Source organism: Crinia signifera, chromosome 1 (assembly GCF_055691185.1).
Source record: "Crinia signifera chromosome 1, ASM5569118v1, whole genome shotgun sequence".
Taxonomy (NCBI): domain Eukaryota; kingdom Metazoa; phylum Chordata; class Amphibia; order Anura; family Myobatrachidae; genus Crinia; species Crinia signifera.
In genome coordinates this window covers 439,737,500-439,764,059 of record NC_139217.1, presented here as the reverse complement: position 1 = coordinate 439,764,059, position 26,560 = coordinate 439,737,500, and the positions used below count along the sequence as shown (strand labels likewise).

The 26,560-nt window shown below is 51.9% G+C and overlaps 36 non-coding genes across 36 annotated transcripts; all 36 read right to left on the bottom strand.

The window, feature by feature from the left end:
* Nucleotides 1-120: 120 nt before the first annotated feature.
* On the bottom strand, nt 121-284 carry LOC146042054 (U1 spliceosomal RNA). Its single transcript, XR_014463724.1, has one exon. It is a non-coding gene; the product is annotated as a U1 spliceosomal RNA (small nuclear RNA).
* Nucleotides 285-788: 504 nt separating this feature from the next.
* LOC146044983 (U1 spliceosomal RNA) lies at nt 789-955 on the bottom strand. The gene has a single exon (XR_014465362.1). It is a non-coding gene; the product is annotated as a U1 spliceosomal RNA (small nuclear RNA).
* A 2,180-nt stretch (nt 956-3,135) lies between these two features.
* Nucleotides 3,136-3,299, bottom strand: LOC146043335 (U1 spliceosomal RNA). The gene has a single exon (XR_014464334.1). It is a non-coding gene; the product is annotated as a U1 spliceosomal RNA (small nuclear RNA).
* Nucleotides 3,300-3,833: 534 nt separating this feature from the next.
* LOC146042047 (U1 spliceosomal RNA) lies at nt 3,834-3,997 on the bottom strand. The gene has a single exon (XR_014463719.1). It is a non-coding gene; the product is annotated as a U1 spliceosomal RNA (small nuclear RNA).
* Nucleotides 3,998-4,531: 534 nt separating this feature from the next.
* LOC146042041 (U1 spliceosomal RNA) lies at nt 4,532-4,695 on the bottom strand. Its single transcript, XR_014463717.1, has one exon. It is a non-coding gene; the product is annotated as a U1 spliceosomal RNA (small nuclear RNA).
* A 534-nt stretch (nt 4,696-5,229) lies between these two features.
* On the bottom strand, nt 5,230-5,393 carry LOC146042479 (U1 spliceosomal RNA). Its single transcript, XR_014463886.1, has one exon. It is a non-coding gene; the product is annotated as a U1 spliceosomal RNA (small nuclear RNA).
* Nucleotides 5,394-5,919: 526 nt separating this feature from the next.
* Nucleotides 5,920-6,083, bottom strand: LOC146042033 (U1 spliceosomal RNA). Its single transcript, XR_014463716.1, has one exon. It is a non-coding gene; the product is annotated as a U1 spliceosomal RNA (small nuclear RNA).
* Nucleotides 6,084-6,625: 542 nt separating this feature from the next.
* On the bottom strand, nt 6,626-6,789 carry LOC146042474 (U1 spliceosomal RNA). Its single transcript, XR_014463885.1, has one exon. It is a non-coding gene; the product is annotated as a U1 spliceosomal RNA (small nuclear RNA).
* A 534-nt stretch (nt 6,790-7,323) lies between these two features.
* Nucleotides 7,324-7,487, bottom strand: LOC146043821 (U1 spliceosomal RNA). The gene has a single exon (XR_014464777.1). It is a non-coding gene; the product is annotated as a U1 spliceosomal RNA (small nuclear RNA).
* Nucleotides 7,488-8,025: 538 nt separating this feature from the next.
* On the bottom strand, nt 8,026-8,189 carry LOC146044030 (U1 spliceosomal RNA). The gene has a single exon (XR_014464814.1). It is a non-coding gene; the product is annotated as a U1 spliceosomal RNA (small nuclear RNA).
* Nucleotides 8,190-8,727: 538 nt separating this feature from the next.
* On the bottom strand, nt 8,728-8,891 carry LOC146042026 (U1 spliceosomal RNA). Its single transcript, XR_014463715.1, has one exon. It is a non-coding gene; the product is annotated as a U1 spliceosomal RNA (small nuclear RNA).
* A 534-nt stretch (nt 8,892-9,425) lies between these two features.
* On the bottom strand, nt 9,426-9,589 carry LOC146042012 (U1 spliceosomal RNA). The gene has a single exon (XR_014463712.1). It is a non-coding gene; the product is annotated as a U1 spliceosomal RNA (small nuclear RNA).
* Nucleotides 9,590-10,115: 526 nt separating this feature from the next.
* On the bottom strand, nt 10,116-10,279 carry LOC146041594 (U1 spliceosomal RNA). Its single transcript, XR_014463512.1, has one exon. It is a non-coding gene; the product is annotated as a U1 spliceosomal RNA (small nuclear RNA).
* Nucleotides 10,280-10,821: 542 nt separating this feature from the next.
* On the bottom strand, nt 10,822-10,985 carry LOC146042461 (U1 spliceosomal RNA). The gene has a single exon (XR_014463880.1). It is a non-coding gene; the product is annotated as a U1 spliceosomal RNA (small nuclear RNA).
* A 534-nt stretch (nt 10,986-11,519) lies between these two features.
* LOC146042844 (U1 spliceosomal RNA) lies at nt 11,520-11,683 on the bottom strand. The gene has a single exon (XR_014464038.1). It is a non-coding gene; the product is annotated as a U1 spliceosomal RNA (small nuclear RNA).
* Nucleotides 11,684-12,221: 538 nt separating this feature from the next.
* Nucleotides 12,222-12,385, bottom strand: LOC146042611 (U1 spliceosomal RNA). Its single transcript, XR_014463944.1, has one exon. It is a non-coding gene; the product is annotated as a U1 spliceosomal RNA (small nuclear RNA).
* A 542-nt stretch (nt 12,386-12,927) lies between these two features.
* LOC146042011 (U1 spliceosomal RNA) lies at nt 12,928-13,091 on the bottom strand. Its single transcript, XR_014463711.1, has one exon. It is a non-coding gene; the product is annotated as a U1 spliceosomal RNA (small nuclear RNA).
* A 538-nt stretch (nt 13,092-13,629) lies between these two features.
* On the bottom strand, nt 13,630-13,793 carry LOC146042839 (U1 spliceosomal RNA). The gene has a single exon (XR_014464034.1). It is a non-coding gene; the product is annotated as a U1 spliceosomal RNA (small nuclear RNA).
* Nucleotides 13,794-14,327: 534 nt separating this feature from the next.
* On the bottom strand, nt 14,328-14,491 carry LOC146042008 (U1 spliceosomal RNA). The gene has a single exon (XR_014463710.1). It is a non-coding gene; the product is annotated as a U1 spliceosomal RNA (small nuclear RNA).
* A 542-nt stretch (nt 14,492-15,033) lies between these two features.
* Nucleotides 15,034-15,197, bottom strand: LOC146044910 (U1 spliceosomal RNA). The gene has a single exon (XR_014465347.1). It is a non-coding gene; the product is annotated as a U1 spliceosomal RNA (small nuclear RNA).
* Nucleotides 15,198-15,723: 526 nt separating this feature from the next.
* LOC146042693 (U1 spliceosomal RNA) lies at nt 15,724-15,887 on the bottom strand. Its single transcript, XR_014463978.1, has one exon. It is a non-coding gene; the product is annotated as a U1 spliceosomal RNA (small nuclear RNA).
* Nucleotides 15,888-16,421: 534 nt separating this feature from the next.
* On the bottom strand, nt 16,422-16,585 carry LOC146042653 (U1 spliceosomal RNA). Its single transcript, XR_014463962.1, has one exon. It is a non-coding gene; the product is annotated as a U1 spliceosomal RNA (small nuclear RNA).
* Nucleotides 16,586-17,119: 534 nt separating this feature from the next.
* On the bottom strand, nt 17,120-17,283 carry LOC146042005 (U1 spliceosomal RNA). Its single transcript, XR_014463707.1, has one exon. It is a non-coding gene; the product is annotated as a U1 spliceosomal RNA (small nuclear RNA).
* Nucleotides 17,284-17,825: 542 nt separating this feature from the next.
* LOC146041997 (U1 spliceosomal RNA) lies at nt 17,826-17,989 on the bottom strand. The gene has a single exon (XR_014463704.1). It is a non-coding gene; the product is annotated as a U1 spliceosomal RNA (small nuclear RNA).
* A 534-nt stretch (nt 17,990-18,523) lies between these two features.
* Nucleotides 18,524-18,687, bottom strand: LOC146043854 (U1 spliceosomal RNA). The gene has a single exon (XR_014464783.1). It is a non-coding gene; the product is annotated as a U1 spliceosomal RNA (small nuclear RNA).
* A 554-nt stretch (nt 18,688-19,241) lies between these two features.
* LOC146041992 (U1 spliceosomal RNA) lies at nt 19,242-19,405 on the bottom strand. Its single transcript, XR_014463702.1, has one exon. It is a non-coding gene; the product is annotated as a U1 spliceosomal RNA (small nuclear RNA).
* Nucleotides 19,406-19,939: 534 nt separating this feature from the next.
* On the bottom strand, nt 19,940-20,103 carry LOC146043612 (U1 spliceosomal RNA). Its single transcript, XR_014464609.1, has one exon. It is a non-coding gene; the product is annotated as a U1 spliceosomal RNA (small nuclear RNA).
* Nucleotides 20,104-20,637: 534 nt separating this feature from the next.
* LOC146041985 (U1 spliceosomal RNA) lies at nt 20,638-20,801 on the bottom strand. The gene has a single exon (XR_014463701.1). It is a non-coding gene; the product is annotated as a U1 spliceosomal RNA (small nuclear RNA).
* A 534-nt stretch (nt 20,802-21,335) lies between these two features.
* Nucleotides 21,336-21,499, bottom strand: LOC146041977 (U1 spliceosomal RNA). Its single transcript, XR_014463697.1, has one exon. It is a non-coding gene; the product is annotated as a U1 spliceosomal RNA (small nuclear RNA).
* A 534-nt stretch (nt 21,500-22,033) lies between these two features.
* Nucleotides 22,034-22,197, bottom strand: LOC146041972 (U1 spliceosomal RNA). Its single transcript, XR_014463695.1, has one exon. It is a non-coding gene; the product is annotated as a U1 spliceosomal RNA (small nuclear RNA).
* Nucleotides 22,198-22,739: 542 nt separating this feature from the next.
* Nucleotides 22,740-22,903, bottom strand: LOC146044690 (U1 spliceosomal RNA). The gene has a single exon (XR_014465132.1). It is a non-coding gene; the product is annotated as a U1 spliceosomal RNA (small nuclear RNA).
* A 526-nt stretch (nt 22,904-23,429) lies between these two features.
* Nucleotides 23,430-23,593, bottom strand: LOC146042689 (U1 spliceosomal RNA). The gene has a single exon (XR_014463974.1). It is a non-coding gene; the product is annotated as a U1 spliceosomal RNA (small nuclear RNA).
* Nucleotides 23,594-24,127: 534 nt separating this feature from the next.
* LOC146042726 (U1 spliceosomal RNA) lies at nt 24,128-24,291 on the bottom strand. Its single transcript, XR_014463994.1, has one exon. It is a non-coding gene; the product is annotated as a U1 spliceosomal RNA (small nuclear RNA).
* A 534-nt stretch (nt 24,292-24,825) lies between these two features.
* On the bottom strand, nt 24,826-24,989 carry LOC146041970 (U1 spliceosomal RNA). The gene has a single exon (XR_014463694.1). It is a non-coding gene; the product is annotated as a U1 spliceosomal RNA (small nuclear RNA).
* A 542-nt stretch (nt 24,990-25,531) lies between these two features.
* On the bottom strand, nt 25,532-25,695 carry LOC146041959 (U1 spliceosomal RNA). Its single transcript, XR_014463691.1, has one exon. It is a non-coding gene; the product is annotated as a U1 spliceosomal RNA (small nuclear RNA).
* Nucleotides 25,696-26,229: 534 nt separating this feature from the next.
* Nucleotides 26,230-26,393, bottom strand: LOC146042542 (U1 spliceosomal RNA). The gene has a single exon (XR_014463909.1). It is a non-coding gene; the product is annotated as a U1 spliceosomal RNA (small nuclear RNA).
* Nucleotides 26,394-26,560: the final 167 nt, after the last annotated feature.

The window sequence follows — 26,560 nt, the reverse complement described above, 5'->3', positions numbered from 1 at the left end:
GCTAATGGCGCAGCTTAAGGGGCGCGTGGGCAGGGCTAAGAGTGATGAAAGGATGGAAGGAAGGAAAGCAAGCCTAATGGAGGTACTAGGTACAAAGGGCTGACTTTTACCAGAGCTGATCAGGGGAAAGCGCGAACGCAGTCCCCCACTACCACAAATTATGCAGTCGAGTTTCCCGCATTTGGGGAAATCGCAGGGGTCAACACACCCGGAGTGCAATGGATGAGCCTCGCCCTGGGAGAACCACCTTCGTGATCATGGTATCTCCCCTGCCAGGTAAGTATGAGTTGGACTATGGCTCAGGAGGGCCGCAGCTCGGGCACACCCCCTTTGGCTGAAGGAGATTTACCTGAGGCAGCACAAGCGACTCCCACCTGGGGACAAAATACCGCAAGGAGGCCACATCTATTAACATTGAGGTGGTAAAGTGCCTATTCCTGACGCATCCCCCCAAACTATACCCACAACTAGTGCAAATCATTCCCAGAGCACACGGATTTGCATATTGTGTTGTCATTCAAGCAGTCGGCATGCAACAGCTGGAGGCCTCCTTGGCAACGCAAGTGAGTGTGGGTCCTGCAGCGACCTCTACTGGTTGTATATGCAAAGCACACTACAAGGAAGCATATGCAGCCAGCACACAGCAGTAGAGATCAGAGCAGAACACAGAGTGTAAGCTAATGGCGCAGCTTAAGGGGCGCGTGGGCAGGGCTAAGAGTGATGAAAGGATGGAAAGCAAGCCTAATGGAGGTACTAGGTACAAAGGGCTGACTTTTACCAGAGCTGATCAGGGGAAAGCGCGAACGCAGTCCCCCACTACCACAAATTATGCAGTGGAGTTTCCCGCATTTGGGGAAATCGCAGGGGTCAACACACCCGGAGTGCAATGGATGAGCCTCGCCCTGGGAGAACCACCTTCGTGATCATGGTAGGGATGGACATCGATGGTCGATGTTTCGGAAACATCGATGTTTTTCTTTCGATGTTAGTGTTTTTACCATTTAATGGTGACCTTCCGATGTTTATCACCATCGAATGCTAATCATTCGATGGTGTACCGATGGTGGCTTATTTTTTGTAATTCCCAAAAGCTATGCCTCCCCTGGCTGCTGTGTCTGTGTCAGGGAAACTTCCTAGGTTCGTTGGAGGCTGTCTGACTTTCTCTCTGCTTCCCTCCCTCTCCCTCTCTATGGTTGCTGTAGCTGCTAGGCAACAGGGCCCACTGCTAGTTCTGATTGGCTCTCCCTGACTCAGAGAGCCAATCAGAGCACAAACCTCACCCTGCAGCACCAGTCACTCAAACAGCAGCAAATTTCACAGACACACTGAGCTCTGGAGGATTCAGAGGAGGAGACGTCACTGAATGTTATACCAGCTCAGGCAAGCTACAATAATAATAAGTACACAATACAACTAGCTACAGATATTTGTGAATGTCAGTCACATACAACACTCATTAATATACTGCATTAGTATTACCAGGCAGCAAACACTATATGATCATCAGTGAAGTGTTGGTCAGAGATTGTCTGTTTCTGTGAATATAGTGAGGAACAATATACACAGTCCTGGGGTACCAGTGGAATGAACCAAGATAAAGGTGCCCATACACTGCTGTGACGTCTCGCAGCAGTGTACGGACACAGGACAGCCTGCAGGCTGCAGGGACCTTCCCGGCGGCAGGAACGCATTCGATCCGTTGTGATAGATTGCATGCATCCCTGCTTCCCACCCGCCTCACCGCCAGGAGGAACGGGTGGCTGCCTGCCGGTCTAAGCACCTGGTCGGGTCCGATATTACGTGACCTTGTCGCTAGCGATTGGTCGCTCAGCGACTGAATTGCTGTTTATCAGTTTTGTACTGGGGACCAGCGATTCTAGCAAGTTCCTGCGACCGTCGCTGGGCTGCGGTGGGAGCGCACACACGGCGAAGGTCGCTAGGTATCACCGGCAATATGGTCACTGAGCGACCATATAGCTGACGATGGAAGCTAGAATCGCCTAGTGTGTAGCATTATTAGTGGTGCCCCCACAGATCCTGGCACCCTAGGCAGCTGCCTAATGGTAGAGCCGGCCCTGCTCATTGCAATATTTATCTCACCATATAAATGATGTGATGACCACTATACCGTCATCTCCCTTATTTGTGTGTGTGTGTAGTTACACTTGCCTTAATAAATAGACATTTTCCTATCTGGAAAAATAGTGAAACCTAAAACGAGTTAGTTTACAATTTATCTAATTTTATTACATTTTGATTACTTGCTGTTAAAGTGTTAATAATGTGTACAAAATTATTATACTACTTCATCATTGGGCATTGTGTGAATATTATATATGTATATTATACACACAATGTCCAATGATAAAGTAATATGTTGCTCAGAGCCTGGGCCCTGCCACCAAACTCAATTACTAGCTTACAAATGGCAATACAGGCTTTTGCGCATGCACTAGTCATATAACTAGTTTTCACCATCGAATACTTTTGATTTGATGGTTAGTTACCATCGCATCGAAAGTTTCAATGGTGGAAGCACTGCCATCATTTGATGGTTGGCTTCCGATGTCCATCCCTAGATCATGGTATCTCCCCTGCCAGGTAAGTATGAGTTGGACTAGGGCTCAGGAGGGCCGCAGCTCGGGCACACCCCCTTTGGCTGAAGGAGATTTACCTGAGGCAGCACAAGCGACTCCCACCTGGGGACAAAATACCGCAAGGAGGCCACATCTATTAACATTGAGGTGGTAAAGTGCCTATTCCTGACGCATCCCCCCAAACTATACCCACAACTAGTGCAAATCATTCCCAGAGCACACGGATTTGCATATTGTGTTGTCATTCAAGCAGTCGGCATGCAACAGCTGGAGGCCTCCTTGGCAACGCAAGTGAGTGTGGGTCCTGCAGCGACCTCTACTGGTTGTATATGCAAAGCACACTACAAGGCACAAGCAAAGTAAAAACAAGGAAGCATATGCAGCCAGCACACAGCAGTAGAGATCAGAGCAGAACACAGAGTGTAAGCTAATGGCGCAGCTTAAGGGGCACGTGGGCAGGGCTAAGAGTGATGAAAGGATGGAAAGCAAGCCTAATGGAGGTACTAGGTACAAAGGGCTGACTTTTACCAGAGCTGATCAGGGGAAAGCGCGTACGCAGTCCCCCACTACCACAAATTATGCAGTCGAGTTTCCCGCATTTGGGGAAATCGCAGGGGTCAACACACCCGGAGTGCAATGGATGAGCCTCGCCCTGGGAGAACCACCTTTGTGATCATGGTATCTCCCCTGCCAGGTAAGTATGAGTTGGACTAGGGCTCAGGAGGGCCGCAGCTCGGGCACACCCCCTTTGGCTGAAGGAGATTTACCTGAGGCAGCACAAGCGACTCCCACCTGGGGACAAAATACCGCAGGGAGGCCACATCTATTAACATTGAGGTGGTAAAGTGCCTATTCCTGACGCATCCTTCCAAACTATACCCACAACTAGTGCAAATCATTCTCAGAGCACACAGATTTGCATATTGTGTTGTCATTCAAGCAGTCGGCATGCAACAGCTGGAGGCCTCCTTGGCAACGCAAGTGAGTGTGGGTCCTGCAGCGACCTCTACTGGTTGTATATGCAAAGCACACTACAAGGCACAAGCAAAGTAAAAACAAGGAAGCATATGCAGCCAGCACACAGCAGTAGAGATCAGAGCAGAACACAGAGTGTAAGCTAATGGCGCAGCTTAAGGGGCGCGTGGGCAGGGCTAAGAGTGATGAAAGGATGGAAGGAAGGAAAGCAAGCCTAATGGAGGTACTAGGTACAAAGGGCTGACTTTTACCAGAGCTGATCAGGGGAAAGCGCGAACGCAGTCCCCCACTACCACAAATTATGCAGTCGAGTTTCCCGCATTTGGGGAAATCGCAGGGGTCAACACACCCGGAGTGCAATGGATGAGCCTCGCCCTGGGAGAACCACCTTCGTGATCATGGTATCTCCCCTGCCAGGTAAGTATGAGTTGGACTAGGGCTCAGGAGGGCCGCAGCTCGGGCACACCCCCTTTGGCTGAAGGAGATTTACCTGAGGCAGCACAAGCGACTCCCACCTGGGGACAAAATACCGCAGGGAGGCCACATCTATTAACATTGAGGTGGTAAAGTGCCTATTCCTGACGCATCCTCCCAAACTATACCCACAACTAGTGCAAATCATTCCCAGAGCACACGGATTTGCATATTGTGTTGTCATTCAAGCAGTCGGCATGCAACAGCTGGAGGCCTCCTTGGCAACGCAAGTGAGTGTGGGTCCTGCAGCGACCTCTACTGGTTGTATATGCAAAGCACACTACAAGGCACAAGCAAAGTAAAAACAAGGAAGCATATGCAGCCAGCACACAGCAGTAGAGATCAGAGCAGAACACAGAGTGTAAGCTAATGGCGCAGCTTAAGGGGCGTGTGGGCAGGGCTAAGAGTGATGAAAGGATGGAAGGAAGGAAAGCAAGCCTAATGGAGCTACTAGGTACAAAGGGCTGACTTTTACCAGAGCTGATCAGGGGAAAGCGCGAACGCAGTCCCCCACTACCACAAATTATGCAGTCGAGTTTCCCGCATTTGGGGAAATCGCAGGGGTCAACACACCCGGAGTGCAATGGATGAGCCTCGCCCTGGGAGAACCACCTTCGTGATCATGGTATCTCCCCTGCCAGGTAAGTATGAGTTGGACTAGGGCTCAGGAGGGCCGCAGCTCGGGCACACCCCCTTTGGCTGAAGGAGATTTACCTGAGGCAGCACAAGCGACTCCCACCTGGGGACAAAATACCGCAGGGAGGCCACATCTATTAACATTGAGGTGGTAAAGTGCCTATTCCTGACGCATCCTTCCAAACTATACCCACAACTAGTGCAAATCATTCTCAGAGCACACGGATTTGCATATTGTGTTGTCATTCAAGCAGTCGGCATGCAACAGCTGGAGGCCTCCTTGGCAACGCAAGTGAGTGTGGGTCCTGCAGCGACCTCTACTGGTTGTATATGCAAAGCACACTACAAGGCACAAGCAAAGTAAAAACAAGGAAGCATATGCAGCCAGCACACAGCAGTAGAGATCAGAGCAGAACACAGAGTGTAAGCTAATGGCGCAGCTTAAGGGGCGCGTGGGCAGGGCTAAGAGTGATGAAAGGATGGAAGGAAGGAAAGCAAGCCTAATGGAGGTACTAGGTACAAAGGGCTGACTTTTACCAGAGCTGATCAGGGGAAAGCGCGAACGCAGTCCCCCACTACCACAAATTATGCAGTCGAGTTTCCCGCATTTGGGGAAATCGCAGGGGTCAACACACCCAGAGTGCAATGGATGAGCCTCGCCCTGGGAGAACCACCTTCGTGATCATGGTATCTCCCCTGCCAGGTAAGTATGAGTTGGACTAGGGCTCAGGAGGGCCGCAGCTCGGGCACACCCCCTTTGGCTGAAGGAGATTTACCTGAGGCAGCACAAGCGACTCCCACCTGGGGACAAAATACCGCAAGGAGGCCACATCTATTAACATTGAGGTGGTAAAGTGCCTATTCCTGACGCATCCCCCCAAACTATACCCACAACTAGTGCAAATCATTCCCAGAGCACACGGATTTGCATATTGTGTTGTCATTCAAGCAGTCGGCATGCAACAGCTGGAGGCCTCCTTGGCAACGCAAGTGAGTGTGGGTCCTGCAGCGACCTCTACTGGTTGTATATGCAAAGCACACTACAAGGCACAAGCAAAGTAAAAACAAGGAAGCATATGCAGCCAGCACACAGCAGTAGAGATCAGAGCAGAACACAGAGTGTAAGCTAATGGCGCAGCTTAAGGGGCGCGTGGGCAGGGCTAAGAGTGATGAAAGGATGGAAAGCAAGCCTAATGGAGGTACTAGGTACAAAGGGCTGACTTTTACCAGAGCTGATCAGGGGAAAGCGCGAACGCAGTCCCCCACTACCACAAATTATGCAGTCGAGTTTCCCGCATTTGGGGAAATCGCAGGGGTCAACACACCCGGAGTGCAATGGATGAGCCTCGCCCTGGGAGAACCACCTTCGTGATCATGGTATCTCCCCTGCCAGGTAAGTATGAGTTGGACTAGGGCTCAGGAGGGCCGCAGCTCGGGCACACCCCCTTTGGCTGAAGGAGATTTACCTGAGGCAGCACAAGCGACTCCCACCTGGGGACAAAATACCGCAGGGAAGCCACATCTATTAACATTGAGGTGGTAAAGTGGAAAAGTGCCTATTCCTGACGCATCCCCTCAAACTATACCCACAACTAGTGCAAATCATTCCCAGAGCACACGGATTTGCATATTGTGTTGTCATTCAAGCAGTCGGCATGCAACAGCTGGAGGCCTCCTTGGCAACGCAAGTGAGTGTGGGTCCTGCAGCGACCTCTACTGGTTGTATATGCAAAGCACACTACAAGGCACAAGCAAAGTAAAAACAAGGAAGCATATGCAGCCAGCACACAGCAGTAGAGATCAGAGCAGAACACAGAGTGTAAGCTAATGGCGCAGCTTAAGGGGCGCGTGGGCAGGGCTAAGAGTGATGAAAGGATGGAAGGAAGGAAAGCAAGCCTAATGGAGGTACTAGGTACAAAGGGCTGACTTTTACCAGAGCTGATCAGGGGAAAGCGCGAACGCAGTCCCCCACTACCACAAATTATGCAGTCGAGTTTCCCGCATTTGGGGAAATCGCAGGGGTCAACACACCCAGAGTGCAATGGATGAGCCTCGCCCTGGGAGAACCACCTTCGTGATCATGGTATCTCCCCTGCCAGGTAAGTATGAGTTGGACTAGGGCTCAGGAGGGCCGCAGCTCGGGCACACCCCCTTTGGCTGAAGGAGATTTACCTGAGGCAGCACAAGCGACTCCCACCTGGGGACAAAATACCGCAAGGAGGCCACATCTATTAACATTGAGGTGGTAAAGTGCCTATTCCTGACGCATCCCCCCAAACTATACCCACAACTAGTGCAAATCATTCCCAGAGCACACGGATTTGCATATTGTGTTGTCATTCAAGCAGTCGGCATGCAACAGCTGGAGGCCTCCTTGGCAACGCAAGTGAGTGTGGGTCCTGCAGCGACCTCTACTGGTTGTATATGCAAAGCACACTACAAGGCACAAGCAAAGTAAAAACAAGGAAGCATATGCAGCCAGCACACAGCAGTAGAGATCAGAGCAGAACACAGAGTGTAAGCTAATGGCGCAGCTTAAGGGGCGCATGGGCAGGGCTAAGAGTGATGAAAGAATGGAAGGAAGGAAAGCAAGCCTAATGGAGGTACTAGGTACAAAGGGCTGACATTTACCAGAGCTGATCAGGGGAAAGCGCGAACGCAGTCCCCCACTACCACAAATTATGCAGTCGAGTTTCCTGCATTTGGGGAAATCGCAGGGGTCAACACACCCGGAGTGCAATGGATGAGCCTCGCCCTGGGAGAACCACCTTCGTGATCATGGTATCTCCCCTGCCAGGTAAGTATGAGTTGGACTAGGGCTCAGGAGGGCCGCAGCTCGGGCACACCCCCTTTGGCTGAAGGAGATTTACCTGAGGCAGCACAAGCGACTCCCACCTGGGGACAAAATACCGCAAGGAGGCCACATCTATTAACATTGAGGTGGTAAAGTGCCTATTCCTGACGCATCCCCCCAAACTATACCCACAACTAGTGCAAATCATTCCCAGAGCACACGGATTTGCATATTGTGTTGTCATTCAAGCAGTCGGCATGCAACAGCTGGAGGCCTCCTTGGCAACGCAAGTGAGTGTGGGTCCTGCAGCGACCTCTACTGGTTGTATATGCAAAGCACACTACAAGGCACAAGCAAAGTAAAAACAAGGAAGCATATGCAGCCAGCACACAGCAGTAGAGATCAGAGCAGAACACAGAGTGTAAGCTAATGGCGCAGCTTAAGGGGCGCGTGGGCAGGGCTAAGAGTGATGAAAGGATGAAAGGAAGGAAGGAAAGCAAGCCTAATGGAGGTACTAGGTACAAAGGGCTGACTTTTACCAGAGCTGATCAGGGGAAAGCGCGAACGCAGTCCCCCACTACCACAAATTATGCAGTCGAGTTTCCCGCATTTGGGGAAATCGCAGGGGTCAACACACCCAGAGTGCAATGGATGAGCCTCGCCCTGGGAGAACCACCTTCGTGATCATGGTATCTCGCCTGCCAGGTAAGTATGAGTTGGACTAGGGCTCAGGAGGGCCGCAGCTCGGGCACACCCCCTTTGGCTGAAGGAGATTTACCTGAGGCAGCACAAGCGACTCCCACCTGGGGACAAAATACCGCAAGGAGGCCACATCTATTAACATTGAGGTGGTAAAGTGCCTATTCCTGACGCATCCCCCCAAACTATACCCACAACTAGTGCAAATCATTCCCAGAGCACACGGATTTGCATATTGTGTTGTCATTCAAGCAGTCGGCATGCAACAGCTGGAGGCCTCCTTGGCAACGCAAGTGAGTGTGGGTCCTGCAGCGACCTCTACTGGTTGTATATGCAAAGCACACTACAAGGCACAAGCAAAGTAAAAACAAGGAAGCATATGCAGCCAGCACACAGCAGTAGAGATCAGAGCAGAACACAGAGTGTAAGCTAATGGCGCAGCTTAAGGGGCGCGTGGGCAGGGCTAAGAGTGATGAAAGGATGGAAGGAAGGAAGGAAAGCAAGCCTAATGGAGGTACTAGGTACAAAGGGCTGACTTTTACCAGAGCTGATCAGGGGAAAGCGCGAACGCAGTCCCCCACTACCACAAATTATGCAGTCGAGTTTCCCGCATTTGGGGAAATCGCAGGGGTCAACACACCCGGAGTGCAATGGATGAGCCTCGCCCTGGGAGAACCACCTTCGTGATCATGGTATCTCCCCTGCCAGGTAAGTATGAGTTGGACTAGGGCTCAGGAGGGCCGCAGCTCGGGCACACCCCCTTTGGCTGAAGGAGATTTACCTGAGGCAGCACAAGCGACTCCCACCTGGGGACAAAATACCGCAGGGAGGCCACATCTATTAACATTGAGGTGGTAAAGTGGAAAAGTGCCTATTCCTGACGCATCCCCCCAAACTATACCCACAACTAGTGCAAATCATTCCCAGAGCACACGGATTTGCATATTGTGTTGTCATTCAAGCAGTCGGCATGCAACAGCTGGAGGCCTCCTTGGCAACGCAAGTGAGTGTGGGTCCTGCAGCGACCTCTACTGGTTGTATATGCAAAGCACACTACAAGGCACAAGCAAAGTAAAAACAAGGAAGCATATGCAGCCAGCACACAGCAGTAGAGATCAGAGCAGAACACAGAGTGTAAGCTAATGGCGCAGCTTAAGGGGCGCGTGGGCAGGGCTAAGAGTGATGAAAGGATGGAAAGCAAGCCTAATGGAGGTACTAGGTACAAAGGGCTGACTTTTACCAGAGCTGATCAGGGGAAAGCGCGAACGCAGTCCCCCACTACCACAAATTATGCAGTCGAGTTTCCCGCATTTGGGGAAATCGCAGGGGTCAACACACCCGGAGTGCAATGGATGAGCCTCGCCCTGGGAGAACCACCTTCGTGATCATGGTATCTCCCCTGCCAGGTAAGTATGAGTTGGACTAGGGCTCAGGAGGGCCGCAGCTCGGGCACACCCCCTTTGGCTGAAGGAGATTTACCTGAGGCAGCACAAGCGACTCCCACCTGGGGACAAAATACCGCAAGGAGGCCACATCTATTAACATTGAGGTGGTAAAGTGCCTATTCCTGACGCATCCCCCCAAACTATACCCACAACTAGTGCAAATCATTCCCAGAGCACACGGATTTGCATATTGTGTTGTCATTCAAGCAGTCGGCATGCAACAGCTGGAGGCCTCCTTGGCAACGCAAGTGAGTGTGGGTCCTGCAGCGACCTCTACTGGTTGTATATGCAAAGCACACTACAAGGCACAAGCAAAGTAAAAACAAGGAAGCATATGCAGCCAGCACACAGCAGTAGAGATCAGAGCAGAACACAGAGTGTAAGCTAATGGCGCAGCTTAAGGGGCGCGTGGGCAGGGCTAAGAGTGATGAAAGGAAGGAAAGCAAGCCTAATGGAGGTACTAGGTACAAAGGGCTGACTTTTACCAGAGCTGATCAGGGGAAAGCGCGAACGCAGTCCCCCACTACCACAAATTATGCAGTCGAGTTTCCCGCATTTGGGGAAATCGCAGGGGTCAGCACACCCAGAGTGCAATGGATGAGCCTCGCCCTGGGAGAACCACCTTCGTGATCATGGTATCTCCCCTGCCAGGTAAGTATGAGTTGGACTAGGGCTCAGGAGGGCCGCAGCTCGGGCACACCCCCTTTGGCTGAAGGAGATTTACCTGAGGCAGCACAAGCGACTCCCACCTGGGGACAAAATACCGCAGGGAAGCCACATCTATTAACATTGAGGTGGTAAAGTGGAAAAGTGCCTATTCCTGACGCATCCCCCCAAACTATACCCACAACTAGTGCAAATCATTCCCAGAGCACACGGATTTGCATATTGTGTTGTCATTCAAGCAGTCGGCATGCAACAGCTGGAGGCCTCCTTGGCAACGCAAGTGAGTGTGGGTCCTGCAGCGACCTCTACTGGTTGTATATGCAAAGCACACTACAAGGCACAAGCAAAGTAAAAACAAGGAAGCATATGCAGCCAGCACACAGCAGTAGAGATCAGAGCAGAACACAGAGTGTAAGCTAATGGCGCAGCTTAAGGGGCGCGTGGGCAGGGCTAAGAGTGATGAAAGGATGGAAGGAAGGAAAGCAAGCCTAATGGAGGTACTAGGTACAAAGGGCTGACTTTTACCAGAGCTGATCAGGGGAAAGCGCGAACGCAGTCCCCCACTACCACAAATTATGCAGTCGAGTTTCCCGCATTTGGGGAAATCGCAGGGGTCAACACACCCAGAGTGCAATGGATGAGCCTCGCCCTGGGAGAACCACCTTCGTGATCATGGTATCTCCCCTGCCAGGTAAGTATGAGTTGGACTAGGGCTCAGGAGGGCCGCAGCTCGGGCACACCCCCTTTGGCTGAAGGAGATTTACCTGAGGCAGCACAAGCGACTCCCACCTGGGGACAAAATACCGCAAGGAGGCCACATCTATTAACATTGAGGTGGTAAAGTGCCTATTCCTGACGCATCCCCCCAAACTATACCCACAACTAGTGCAAATCATTCCCAGAGCACACGGATTTGCATATTGTGTTGTCATTCAAGCAGTCGGCATGCAACAGCTGGAGGCCTCCTTGGCAACGCAAGTGAGTGTGGGTCCTGCAGCGACCTCTACTGGTTGTATATGCAAAGCACACTACAAGGCACAAGCAAAGTAAAAACAAGGAAGCATATGCAGCCAGCACACAGCAGTAGAGATCAGAGCAGAACACAGAGTGTAAGCTAATGGCGCAGCTTAAGGGGCGCGTGGGCAGGGCTAAGAGTGATGAAAGGATGGAAGGAAGGAAAGCAAGCCTAATGGAGGTACTAGGTACAAAGGGCTGACTTTTACCAGAGCTGATCAGGGGAAAGCGAGAACGCAGTCCCCCACTACCACAAATTATGCAGTCGAGTTTCCCGCATTTGGGGAAATCGCAGGGGTCAACACACCCGGAGTGCAATGGATGAGCCTCGCCCTGGGAGAACCACCTTCGTGATCATGGTATCTCCCCTGCCAGGTAAGTATGAGTTGGACTAGGGCTCAGGAGGGCCGCAGCTCAGGCACACCCCCTTTGGCTGAAGGAGATTTACCTGAGGCAGCACAAGCGACTCCCACCTGGGGACAAAATACCGCAGGGAGGCCACATCTATTAACATTGAGGTGGTAAAGTGCCTATTCCTGACGCATCCTTCCAAACTATACCCACAACTAGTGCAAATCATTCTCAGAGCACACGGATTTGCATATTGTGTTGTCATTCAAGCAGTCGGCATGCAACAGCTGGAGGCCTCCTTGGCAACGCAAGTGAGTGTGGGTCCTGCAGCGACCTCTACTGGTTGTATATGCAAAGCACACTACAAGGCACAAGCAAAGTAAAAACAAGGAAGCATATGCAGCCAGCACACAGCAGTAGAGATCAGAGCAGAACACAGAGTGTAAGCTAATGGCGCAGCTTAAGGGGCGCGTGGGCAGGGCTAAGAGTGATGAAAGGATGGAAGGAAGGAAGGAAAGCAAGACTAATGGAGGTACTAGGTACAAAGGGCTGACTTTTACCAGAGCTGATCAGGGGAAAGCGCGAACGCAGTCCCCCACTACCACAAATTATGCAGTCGAGTTTCCCGCATTTGGGGAAATCGCAGGGGTCAACACACCCGGAGTGCAATGGATGAGCCTCGCCCTGGGAGAACCACCTTGGTGATCATGGTATCTCCCCTGCCAGGTAAGTATGAGTTGGACTAGGGCTCAGGAGGGCCGCAGCTCGGGCACACCCCCTTTGGCTGAAGGAGATTTACCTGAGGCAGCACAAGCGACTCCCACCTGGGGACAAAATACCGCAGGGAAGCCACATCTATTAACATTGAGGTGGTAAAGTGGAAAAGTGCCTATTCCTGACGCATCCCCCCAAACTATACCCACAACTAGTGCAAATCATTCCCAGAGCACACGGATTTGCATATTGTGTTGTCATTCAAGCAGTCGGCATGCAACAGCTGGAGGCCTCCTTGGCAACGCAAGTGAGTGTGGGTCCTGCAGCGACCTCTACTGGTTGTATATGCAAAGCACACTACAAGGCACAAGCAAATTAAAAACAAGGAAGCATATGCAGCCAGCACACAGCAGTAGAGATCAGAGCAGAACACAGAGTGTAAGCTAATGGCGCAGCTTAAGGGGCGCATGGGCAGGGCTAAGAGTGATGAAAGGATGGAAGGAAGGAAAGCAAGCCTAATGGAGGTACTAGGTACAAAGGGCTGACTTTTACCAGAGCTGATCAGGGGAAAGCGCGAACGCAGTCCCCCACTACCACAAATTATGCAGTCGAGTTTCCCGCATTTGGGGAAATCGCAGGGGTCAACACACCCGGAGTGCAATGGATGAGCCTCGCCCTGGGAGAACCACCTTCGTGATCATGGTATCTCCCCTGCCAGGTAAGTATGTGTTGGACTACGGCTCAGGAGGGCCGCAGCTCGGGCACACCCCCTTTGGCTGAAGGAGATTTACCTGAGGCAGCACAAGCGACTCCCACCTGGGGACAAAATACCGCAGGGAGGCCACATCTATTAACATTGAGGTGGTAAAGTGCCTATTCCTGACGCATCCTTCCAAACTATACCCACAACTAGTGCAAATCATTCTCAGAGCACACGGATTTGCATATTGTGTTGTCATTCAAGCAGTCGGCATGCAACAGCTGGAGGCCTCCTTGGCAACGCAAGTGAGTGTGGGTCCTGCAGCGACCTCTACTGGTTGTATATGCAAAGCACACTACAAGGCACAAGCAAAGTAAAAACAAGGAAGCATATGCAGCCAGCACACAGCAGTAGAGATCAGAGCAGAACACAGAGTGTAAGCTAATGGCGCAGCTTAAGGGGCGCGTGGGCAGGGCTAAGAGTGATGAAAGGATGGAAGGAAGGAAGGAAAGCAAGCCTAATGGAGGTACTAGGTACAAAGGGCTGACTTTTACCAGAGCTGATCAGGGGAAAGCGAGAACGCAGTCCCCCACTACCACAAATTATGCAGTCGAGTTTCCCGCATTTGGGGAAATCGCAGGGGTCAACACACCCGGAGTGCAATGGATGAGCCTCGCCCTGGGAGAACCACCTTCGTGATCATGGTATCTCCCCTGCCAGGTAAGTATGAGTTGGACTAGGGCTCAGGAGGGCCGCAGCTCAGGCACACCCCCTTTGGCTGAAGGAGATTTACCTGAGGCAGCACAAGCGACTCCCACCTGGGGACAAAATACCGCAGGGAGGCCACATCTATTAACATTGAGGTGGTAAAGTGCCTATTCCTGACGCATCCTTCCAAACTATACCCACAACTAGTGCAAATCATTCTCAGAGCACACGGATTTGCATATTGTGTTGTCATTCAAGCAGTCGGCATGCAACAGCTGGAGGCCTCCTTGGCAACGCAAGTGAGTGTGGGTCCTGCAGCGACCTCTACTGGTTGTATATGCAAAGCACACTACAAGGCACAAGCAAAGTAAAAACAAGGAAGCATATGCAGCCAGCACACAGCAGTAGAGATCAGAGCAGAACACAGAATGTAAGCTAATGGCGCAGCTTAAGGGGCGCGTGGGCAGGGCTAAGAGTGATGAAAGGATGGAAGGAAGGAAAGCAAGCCTAATGGAGGTACTAGGTACAAAGGGCTGACTTTTACCAGAGCTGATCAGGGGAAAGCGCGAACGCAGTCCCCCACTACCACAAATTATGCAGTCGAGTTTCCCGCATTTGGGGAAATCGCAGGGGTCAACACACCCGGAGTGCAATGGATGAGCCTCGCCCTGGGAGAACCACCTTCGTGATCATGGTATCTCCCCTGCCAGGTAAGTATGAGTTGGACTAGGGCTCAGGAGGGCCGCAGCTCGGGCACACCCCCTTTGGCTGAAGGAGATTTACCTGAGGCAGCACAAGCGACTCCCACCTGGGGACAAAATACCGCAGGGAGGCCACATCTATTAACATTGAGGTGGTAAAGTGGAAAAGTGCCTATTCCTGACGCATCCCCCCAAACTATACCCACAACTAGTGCAAATCATTCCCAGAGCACACGGATTTGCATATTGTGTTGTCATTCAAGCAGTCGGCATGCAACAGCTGGAGGCCTCCTTGGCAACGCAAGTGAGTGTGGGTCCTGCAGCGACCTCTACTGGTTGTATATGCAAAGCACACTACAAGGCACAAGCAAAGTAAAAACAAGGAAGCATATGCAGCCAGCACACAGCAGTAGAGATCAGAGCAGAACACAGAGTGTAAGCTAATGGCGCAGCTTAAGGGGCGCGTGGGCAGGGCTAAGAGTGATGAAAGGATGGAAGGAAGGAAAGCAAGCCTAATGGAGGTACTAGGTACAAAGGGCTGACTTTTACCATAGCTGATCAGGGGAAAGCGCGAACGCAGTCCCCCACTACCACAAATTATGCAGTTGAGTTTCCCGCATTTGGGGAAATCGCAGGGGTCAACACACCCGGAGTGCAATGGATGAGCCTCGCCCTGGGAGACCCACCTTCGTAATTATGGTATCTCCCCTGCCAGGTAAGTATGAGTTGGACTAGGGCTCAGGAGGGCCGCAGCTCGGGCACACCCCCTTTGGCTGAAGGAGATTTACCTGAGGCAGCACAAGCGACTCCCACCTGGGGACAAAATACCGCAAGGAGGCCACATCTATTAACATTGAGGTGGTAAAGTGCCTATTCCTGACGCATCCCCCCAAACTATACCCACAACTAGTGCAAATCATTCCCAGAGCACACGGATTTGCATATTGTGTTGTCATTCAAGCAGTCGGCATGCAACAGCTGGAGGCCTCCTTGGCAACGCAAGTGAGTGTGGGTCCTGCAGCGACCTCTACTGGTTGTATATGCAAAGCACACTACAAGGCACAAGCAAAGTAAAAACAAGGAAGCATATGCAGCCAGCACACAGCAGTAGAGATCAGAGCAGAACACAGAGTGTAAGCTAATGGCGCAGCTTAAGGGGCGCGTGGGCAGGGCTAAGAGTGATGAAAGGATGGAAAGCAAGCCTAATGGAGGTACTAGGTACAAAGGGCTGACTTTTACCAGAGCTGATCAGGGGAAAGCGCGTACGCAGTCCCCCACTACCACAAATTATGCAGTCGAGTTTCCCGCATTTGGGGAAATCGCAGGGGTCAACACACCCGGAGTGCAATGGATGAGCCTCGCCCTGGGAGAACCACCTTCGTGATCATGGTATCTCCCCTGCCAGGTAAGTATGAGTTGGACTAGGGCTCAGGAGGGCCGCAGCTCGGGCACACCCCCTTTGGCTGAAGGAGATTTACCTGAGGCAGCACAAGCGACTCCCACCTGGGGACAAAATACCGCAGGGAGGCCACATCTATTAACATTGAGGTGGTAAAGTGCCTATTCCTGACGCATCCTTCCAAACTATACCCACAACTAGTGCAAATCATTCTCAGAGCACACAGATTTGCATATTGTGTTGTCATTCAAGCAGTCGGCATGCAACAGCTGGAGGCCTCCTTGGCAACGCAAGTGAGTGTGGGTCCTGCAGCGACCTCTACTGGTTGTATATGCAAAGCACACTACAAGGCACAAGCAAAGTAAAAACAAGGAAGCATATGCAGCCAGCACACAGCAGTAGAGATCAGAGCAGAACACAGAGTGTAAGCTAATGGCGCAGCTTAAGGGGCGCGTGGGCAGGGCTAAGAGTGATGAAAGGATGGAAGGAAGGAAAGCAAGCCTAATGGAGGTACTAGGTACAAAGGGCTGACTTTTACCAGAGCTGATCAGGGGAAAGCGCGAACACAGTCCCCCACTACCACAAATTATGCAGTCGAGTTTCCCGCATTTGGGGAAATCGCAGGGGTCAACACACCCGGAGTGCAATGGATGAGCCTCACCCTGGGAGAACCACCTTCGTGATCATGGTATCTCCCCTGCCAGGTAAGTATGAGTTGGACTAGGGCTCAGGAGGGCCGCAGCTCGGGCACACCCCCTTTTGCTGAAGGAGATTTACCTGAGGCAGCACAAGCGACTCCCACCTGGGGACAAAATACCGCAGGGAGGCCACATCTATTAACATTGAGGTGGTAAAGTGCCTATTCCTGACGCATCCTCCCAAACTATACCCACAACTAGTGCAAATCATTCCCAGAGCACACGGATTTGCATATTGTGTTGTCATTCAAGCAGTCGGCATGCAACAGCTGGAGGCCTCCTTGGCAACGCAAGTGAGTGTGGGTCCTGCAGCGACCTCTACTGGTTGTATATGCAAAGCACACTACAAGGCACAAGCAAAGTAAAAACAAGGAAGCATATGCAGCCAGCACACAGCAGTAGAGATCAGAGCAGAACACAGAGTGTAAGCTAATGGCGCAGCTTAAGGGGCGCGTGGGCAGGGCTAAGAGTGATGAAAGGATGGAAGGAAGGAAAGCAAGCCTAATGGAGGTACTAGGTACAAAGGGCTGACTTTTACCAGAGCTGATCAGGGGAAAGCGCGAACGCAGTCCCCCACTACCACAAATTATGCAGTCGAGTTTCCCGCATTTGGGGAAATCGCAGGGGTCAACACACCCGGAGTGCAATGGATGAGCCTCGCCCTGGGAGAACCACCTTCGTGATCATGGTATCTCCCCTGCCAGGTAAGTATGAGTTGGACTAGGGCTCAGGAGGGCCGCAGCTCGGGCACACCCCCTTTGGCTGAAGGAGATTTACCTGAGGCAGCACAAGCGACTCCCACCTGGGGACAAAATACCGCAGGGAAGCCACATCTATTAACATTGAGGTGGTAAAGTGGAAAGGTGCCTATTCCTGACGCATCCCCCCAAACTATACCCACAACTAGTGCAAATCATTCCCAGAGCACACGGATTTGCATATTGTGTTGTCATTCAAGCAGTCGGCATGCAACAGCTGGAGGCCTCCTTGGCAACGCAAGTGAGTGTGGGTCCTGCAGCAACCTCTACTGGTTGTATATGCAAAGCACACTACAAGGCACAAGCAAAGTAAAAACAAGGAAGCATATGCAGCCAGCACACAGCAGTAGAGATCAGAGCAGAACACAGAGTGTAAGCTAATGGCGCAGCTTAAGGGGCGCATGGGCAGGGCTAAGAGTGATGAAAGGATGGAAGGAAGGAAAGCAAGCCTAATGGAGGTACTAGGTACAAAGGGCTGACATTTACCAGAGCTGATCAGGGGAAAGCGCGAACGCAGTCCCCCACTACCACAAATTATGCAGTCGAGTTTCCCGCATTTGGGGAAATCGCAGGGGTCAACACACCCGGAGTGCAATGGATGAGCCTCGCCCTGGGAGAACCACCTTCGTGATCATGGTATCTCCCCTGCCAGGTAAGTATGAGTTGGACTAGGGCTCAGGAGGGCCGCAGCTCGGGCACACCCCCTTTGGCTGAAGGAGATTTACCTGAGGCAGCACAAGCGACTCCCACCTGGGGACAAAATACCGCAAGGAGGCCACATCTATTAACATTGAGGTGGTAAAGTGCCTATTCCTGACGCATCCCCCCAAACTATACCCACAACTAGTGCAAATCATTCCCAGAGCACACGGATTTGCATATTGTGTTGTCATTCAAGCAGTCGGCATGCAACAGCTGGAGGCCTCCTTGGCAACGCAAGTGAGTGTGGGTCCTGCAGCGACCTCTACTGGTTGTATATGCAAAGCACACTACAAGGCACAAGCAAAGTAAAAACAAGGAAGCATATGCAGCCAGCACACAGCAGTAGAGATCAGAGCAGAACACAGAGTGTAAGCTAATGGCGCAGCTTAAGGGGCGTGTGGGCAGGGCTAAGAGTGATGAAAGGATGGAAGGAAGGAAAGCAAGCCTAATGGAGGTACTAGGTACAAAGGGCTGATTTTTACCAGAGCTGATCAGGGGAAAGCGCTAACACAGTCCCCCACTACCACAAATTATGCAGTCGAGTTTCCCGCATTTGGGGAAATCGCAGGGGTCAACACACCCGGAGTGCAATGGATGAGCCTCGCCCTGGGAGAACCACCTTTGTGATCATGGTATCTCCCCTGCCAGGTAAGTATGAGTTGGACTAGGGCTCAGGAGGGCCGCAGCTCGGGCACACCCCCTTTGGCTGAAGGAGATTTACCTGAGGCAGCACAAGCGACTCCCACCTGGGGACAAAATACCGCAGGGAAGCCACATCTATTAACATTGAGGTGGTAAAGTGGAAAAGTGCCTATTCCTGACGCATCCCCCCAAACTATACCCACAACTAGTGCAAATCATTCCCAGAGCACACGGATTTGCATATTGTGTTGTCATTCAAGCAGTCGGCATGCAACAGCTGGAGGCCTCCTTGGCAACGCAAGTGAGTGTGGGTCCTGCAGCGACCTCTACTGGTTGTATATGCAAAGCACACTACAAGGCACAAGCAAAGTAAAAACAAGGAAGCATATGCAGCCAGCACACAGCAGTAGAGATCAGAGCAGAACACAGAGTGTAAGCTAATGGCGCAGCTTAAGGGGCGCGTGGGCAGGGCTAAGAGTGATGAAAGGATGGAAGGAAGGAAGGAAGGAAGGAAAGCAAGCCTAATGGAGGTACTAGGTACAAAGGGCTGACATTTACCAGAGCTGATCAGGGGAAAGCGCGAACGCAGTCCCCCACTACCACAAATTATGCAGTCGAGTTTCCCGCATTTGGGGAAATCGCAGGGGTCAACACACCCGGAGTGCAATGGATGAGCCTCGCCCTGGGAGAACCACCTTCGTGATCATGGTATCTCCCCTGCCAGGTAAGTATGAGTTGGACTAGGGCTCAGGAGGGCCGCAGCTCGGGCACACCCCCTTTGGCTGAAGGAGATTTACCTGAGGCAGCACAAGCGACTCCCACCTGGGGACAAAATACCGCAGGGAGGCCACATCTATTAACATTGAGGTGGTAAAGTGCCTATTCCTGACGCATCCTTCCAAACTATACCCACAACTAGTGCAAATCATTCTCAGAGCACACGGATTTGCATATTGTGTTGTCATTCAAGCAGTCGGCATGCAACAGCTGGAGGCCTCCTTGGCAACGCAAGTGAGTGTGGGTCCTGCAGCGACCTCTACTGGTTGTATATGCAAAGCACACTACAAGGCACAAGCAAAGTAAAAACAAGGAAGCATATGCAGCCAGCACACAGCAGTAGAGATCAGAGCAGAACACAGAGTGTAAGCTAATGGCGCAGCTTAAGGGGCGCATGGGCAGGGCTAAGAGTGATGAAAGGATGGAAGGAAGGAAAGCAAGCCTAATGGAGGTACTAGGTACAAAGGGCTGACTTTTACCAGAGCTGATCAGGGGAAAGCGCGAACGCAGTCCCCCTCTACCACAAATTATGCAGTCGAGTTTCCCGCATTTGGGGAAATCACAGGGGTCAACACACCCGGAGTGCAATGGATGAGCCTCGCCCTGGGAGAACCACCTTCGTGATCATGGTATCTCCCCTGCCAAGTAAGTATGTGTTGGACTAGGGCTCAGGAGGGCCGCAGCTCGGGCACACCCCCTTTGGCTGAAGGAGATTTACCTGAGGCAGCACAAGCGACTCCCACCTGGGGACAAAATACCGCAAGGAGGCCACATCTATTAACATTGAGGTGGTAAAGTGCCTATTCCTGACGCATCCCCCCAAACTATACCCACAACTAGTGCAAATCATTCCCAGAGCACACGGATTTGCATATTGTGTTGTCATTCAAGCAGTCGGCATGCAACAGCTGGAGGCCTCCTTGGCAACGCAAGTGAGTGTGGGTCCTGCAGCGACCTCTACTGGTTGTATATGCAAAGCACACTACAAGGCACAAGCAAAGTAAAAACAAGGAAGCATATGCAGCCAGCACACAGCAGTAGAGATCAGAGCAGAACACAGAGTGTAAGCTAATGGCGCAGCTTAAGGGGCGCGTGGGCAGGGCTAAGAGTGATGAAAGGATGGAATGAAGGAAAGCAAGCCTAATGGAGGTACTAGGTACAAAGGGCTGACTTTTACCAGAGCTGATCAGGGGAAAGCGCGAACGCAGTCCCCCACTACCACAAATTATGCAGTCGAGTTTCCCGCATTTGGGGAAATCGCAGGGGTCAACACACCCGGAGTGCAATGGATGAGCCTCGCCCTGGGAGAACCACCTTCGTGATCATGGTATCTCCCCTGCCAGGTAAGTATGAGTTGGACTAGGGCTCAGGAGGGCCGCAGCTCGGGCACACCCCCTTTGGCTGAAGGAGATTTACCTGAGGCAGCACAAGCGACTCCCACCTGGGGACAAAATACCGCAAGGAGGCCACATCTATTAACATTGAGGTGGTAAAGTGCCTATTCCTGACGCATCCCCCCAAACTATACCCACAACTAGTGCAAATCATTCCCAGAGCACACGGATTTGCATATTGTGTTGTCATTCAAGCAGTCGGCATGCAACAGCTGGAGGCCTCCTTGGCAACGCAAGTGAGTGTGGGTCCTGCAGCGACCTCTACTGGTTGTATATGCAAAGCACACTACAAGGCACAAGCAAAGTAAAAACAAGGAAGCATATGCAGCCAGCACACAGCAGTAGAGATCAGAGCAGAACATAGAGTGTAAGCTAATGGCGCAGCTTAAGGGGCGCATGGGCAGGGCTAAGAGTGATGAAAGGATGGAAGGAAGGAAAGCAAGCCTAATGGAGGTACTAGGTACAAAGGGCTGACTTTTACCAGAGCTGATCAGGGGAAAGCGCGAACGCAGTCCCCCACTACCACAAATTATGCAGTCGAGTTTCCCGCATTTGGGGAAATCGCAGGGGTCAACACACCCGGAGTGCAATGGATGAGCCTCGCCCTGGGAGAACCACCTTCGTGATCATGGTATCTCCCCTGCCAGGTAAGTATGTGTTGGACTAGGGCTCAGGAGGGCCGCAGCTCGGGCACACCCCCTTTGGCTGAAGGAGATTCACCTGAGGCAGCACAAGCGACTCCCACCTGGGGACAAAATACCGCAAGGAGGCCACATCTATTAACATTGAGGTGGTAAAGTGCCTATTCCTGACGCATCCCCCCAAACTATACCCACAACTAGTGCAAATCATTCCCAGAGCACACGGATTTGCATATTGTGTTGTCATTCAAGCAGTCGGCATGCAACAGCTGGAGGCCTCCTTGGCAACGCAAGTGAGTGTGGGTCCTGCAGCGACCTCTACTGGTTGTATATTCAAAGCACACTACAAGGCACAAGCAAAGTAAAAACAAGGAAGCATATGCAGCCAGCACACAGCAGTAGAGATCAGAGCAGAACACAGAGTGTAAGCTAATGGCGCAGCTTAAGGGGCACGTGGGCAGGGCTAAGAGTGATGAAAGGATGGAAGGAAGGAAAGCAAGCCTAATGGAGGTACTAGGTACAAAGGGCTGACTTTTAGCAGAGCTGATCAGGGGAAAGCGCGAACGCAGTCCCCCACTACCACAAATTATGCAGTCGAGTTTCCCGCATTTGGGGAAATCGCAGGGGTCAACACACCCGGAGTGCAATGGATGAGCCTCGCCCTGGGAGAACCACCTTCGTGATCATGGTATCTCCCCTGCCAGGTAAGTATGAGTTGGACTAGGGCTCAGGAGGGCCGCAGCTCGGGCACACCCCCTTTGGCTGAAGGAGATTTACCTGAGGCAGCACAAGCGACTCCCACCTGGGGACAAAATACCGCAGGGAGGCCACATCTATTAACATTGAGGTGGTAAAGTGGAAAAGTGCCTATTCCTGACGCATCCCCCCAAACTATACCCACAACTAGTGCAAATCATTCCCAGAGCACACGGATTTGCATATTGTGTTGTCATTCAAGCAGTCGGCATGCAACAGCTGGAGGCCTCCTTGGCAACGCAAGTGAGTGTGGGTCCTGCAGCGACCTCTACTGGTTGTATATGCAAAGCACACTACAAGGCACAAGCAAAGTAAAAACAAGGAAGCATATGCAGCCAGCACACAGCAGTAGAGATCAGAGCAGAACACAGAGTGTAAGCTAATGGCGCAGCTTAAGGGGCGCGTGGGCAGGGCTAAGAGTGATGAAAGGATGGAAGGAAGGAAAGCAAGCCTAATGGAGGTACTAGGTACAAAGGGCTGACTTTTACCATAGCTGATCAGGGGAAAGCGCGAACGCAGTCCCCCACTACCACAAATTATGCAGTCGAGTTTCCCGCATTTGGGGAAATCGCAGGGGTCAACACACCCGGAGTGCAATGGATGAGCCTCGCCCTGGGAGACCCACCTTCGTAATTATGGTATCTCCCCTGCCAGGTAAGTATGAGTTGGACTAGGGCTCAGGAGGGCCGCAGCTCGGGCACACCCCCTTTGGCTGAAGGAGATTTACCTGAGGCAGCACAAGCGACTCCCACCTGGGGACAAAATACCGCAAGGAGGCCACATCTATTAACATTGAGGTGGTAAAGTGCCTATTCCTGACGCATCCCCCCAAACTATACCCACAACTAGTGCAAATCATTCCCAGAGCACACGGATTTGCATATTGTGTTGTCATTCAAGCAGTCGGCATGCAACAGCTGGAGGCCTCCTTGGCAACGCAAGTGAGTGTGGGTCCTGCAGCGACCTCTACTGGTTGTATATGCAAAGCACACTACAAGGCACAAGCAAAGTAAAAACAAGGAAGCATATGCAGCCAGCACACAGCAGTAGAGATCAGAGCAGAACACAGAGTGTAAGCTAATGGCGCAGCTTAAGGGGCGCGTGGGCAGGGCTAAGAGTGATGAAAGGATGGAAAGCAAGCCTAATGGAGGTACTAGGTACAAAGGGCTGACTTTTACCAGAGCTGATCAGGGGAAAGCGCGTACGCAGTCCCCCACTACCACAAATTATGCAGTCGAGTTTCCCGCATTTGGGGAAATCGCAGGGGTCAACACACCCGGAGTGCAATGGATGAGCCTCGCCCTGGGAGAACCACCTTCGTGATCATGGTATCTCCCCTGCCAGGTAAGTATGAGTTGGACTAGGGCTCAGGAGGGCCGCAGCTCGGGCACACCCCCTTTGGCTGAAGGAGATTTACCTGAGGCAGCACAAGCGACTCCCACCTGGGGACAAAATACCGCAGGGAGGCCACATCTATTAACATTGAGGTGGTAAAGTGCCTATTCCTGACGCATCCTTCCAAACTATACCCACAACTAGTGCAAATCATTCTCAGAGCACACAGATTTGCATATTGTGTTGTCATTCAAGCAGTCGGCATGCAACAGCTGGAGGCCTCCTTGGCAACGCAAGTGAGTGTGGGTCCTGCAGCGACCTCTACTGGTTGTATATGCAAAGCACACTACAAGGCACAAGCAAAGTAAAAACAAGGAAGCATATGCAGCCAGCACACAGCAGTAGAGATCAGAGCAGAACACAGAGTGTAAGCTAATGGCGCAGCTTAAGGGGCGCGTGGGCAGGGCTAAGAGTGATGAAAGGATGGAAGGAAGGAAAGCAAGCCTAATGGAGGTACTAGGTACAAAGGGCTGACTTTTACCAGAGCTGATCAGGGGAAAGCGCGAACACAGTCCCCCACTACCACAAATTATGCAGTCGAGTTTCCCGCATTTGGGGAAATCGCAGGGGTCAACACACCCGGAGTGCAATGGATGAGCCTCGCCCTGGGAGAACCACCTTCGTGATCATGGTATCTCCCCTGCCAGGTAAGTATGAGTTGGACTAGGGCTCAGGAGGGCCGCAGCTCGGGCACACCCCCTTTTGCTGAAGGAGATTTACCTGAGGCAGCACAAGCGACTCCCACCTGGGGACAAAATACCGCAGGGAGGCCACATCTATTAACATTGAGGTGGTAAAGTGCCTATTCCTGACGCATCCTCCCAAACTATACCCACAACTAGTGCAAATCATTCCCAGAGCACACGGATTTGCATATTGTGTTGTCATTCAAGCAGTCGGCATGCAACAGCTGGAGGCCTCCTTGGCAACGCAAGTGAGTGTGGGTCCTGCAGCGACCTCTACTGGTTGTATATGCAAAGCACACTACAAGGCACAAGCAAAGTAAAAACAAGGAAGCATATGCAGCCAGCACACAGCAGTAGAGATCAGAGCAGAACACAGAGTGTAAGCTAATGGCGCAGCTTAAGGGGCGCGTGGGCAGGGCTAAGAGTGATGAAAGGATGGAAGGAAGGAAAGCAAGCCTAATGGAGGTACTAGGTACAAAGGGCTGACTTTTACCAGAGCTGATCAGGGGAAAGCGCGAACGCAGTCCCCCACTACCACAAATTATGCAGTCGAGTTTCCCGCATTTGGGGAAATCGCAGGGGTCAACACACCCGGAGTGCAATGGATGAGCCTCGCCCTGGGAGAACCACCTTCGTGATCATGGTATCTCCCCTGCCAGGTAAGTATGAGTTGGACTAGGGCTCAGGAGGGCCGCAGCTCGGGCACACCCCCTTTGGCTGAAGGAGATTTACCTGAGGCAGCACAAGCGACTCCCACCTGGGGACAAAATACCGCAGGGAAGCCACATCTATTAACATTGAGGTGGTAAAGTGGAAAGGTGCCTATTCCTGACGCATCCCCCCAAACTATACCCACAACTAGTGCAAATCATTCCCAGAGCACACGGATTTGCATATTGTGTTGTCATTCAAGCAGTCGGCATGCAACAGCTGGAGGCCTCCTTGGCAACGCAAGTGAGTGTGGGTCCTGCAGCAACCTCTACTGGTTGTATATGCAAAGCACACTACAAGGCACAAGCAAAGTAAAAACAAGGAAGCATATGCAGCCAGCACACAGCAGTAGAGATCAGAGCAGAACACAGAGTGTAAGCTAATGGCGCAGCTTAAGGGGCGCATGGGCAGGGCTAAGAGTGATGAAAGGATGGAAGGAAGGAAAGCAAGCCTAATGGAGGTACTAGGTACAAAGGGCTGACATTTACCAGAGCTGATCAGGGGAAAGCGCGAACGCAGTCCCCCACTACCACAAATTATGCAGTCGAGTTTCCCGCATTTGGGGAAATCGCAGGGGTCAACACACCCGGAGTGCAATGGATGAGCCTCGCCCTGGGAGAACCACCTTCGTGATCATGGTATCTCCCCTGCCAGGTAAGTATGAGTTGGACTAGGGCTCAGGAGGGCCGCAGCTCGGGCACACCCCCTTTGGCTGAAGGAGATTTACCTGAGGCAGCACAAGCGACTCCCACCTGGGGACAAAATACCGCAAGGAGGCCACATCTATTAACATTGAGGTGGTAAAGTGCCTATTCCTGACGCATCCCCCCAAACTATACCCACAACTAGTGCAAATCATTCCCAGAGCACACGGATTTGCATATTGTGTTGTCATTCAAGCAGTCGGCATGCAACAGCTGGAGGCCTCCTTGGCAACGCAAGTGAGTGTGGGTCCTGCAGCGACCTCTACTGGTTGTATATGCAAAGCACACTACAAGGCACAAGCAAAGTAAAAACAAGGAAGCATATGCAGCCAGCACACAGCAGTAGAGATCAGAGCAGAACACAGAGTGTAAGCTAATGGCGCAGCTTAAGGGGCGTGTGGGCAGGGCTAAGAGTGATGAAAGGATGGAAGGAAGGAAAGCAAGCCTAATGGAGGTACTAGGTACAAAGGGCTGACTTTTACCAGAGCTGATCAGGGGAAAGCGCGAACGCAGTCCCCCACTACCACAAATTATGCAGTCGAGTTTCCCGCATTTGGGGAAATCGCAGGGGTCAACACACCCGGAGTGCAATGGATGAGCCTCGCCCTGGGAGAACCACCTTTGTGATCATGGTATCTCCCCTGCCAGGTAAGTATGAGTTGGACTAGGGCTCAGGAGGGCCGCAGCTCGGGCACACCCCCTTTGGCTGAAGGAGATTTACCTGAGGCAGCACAAGCGACTCCCACCTGGGGACAAAATACCGCAGGGAAGCCACATCTATTAACATTGAGGTGGTAAAGTGGAAAAGTGCCTATTCCTGACG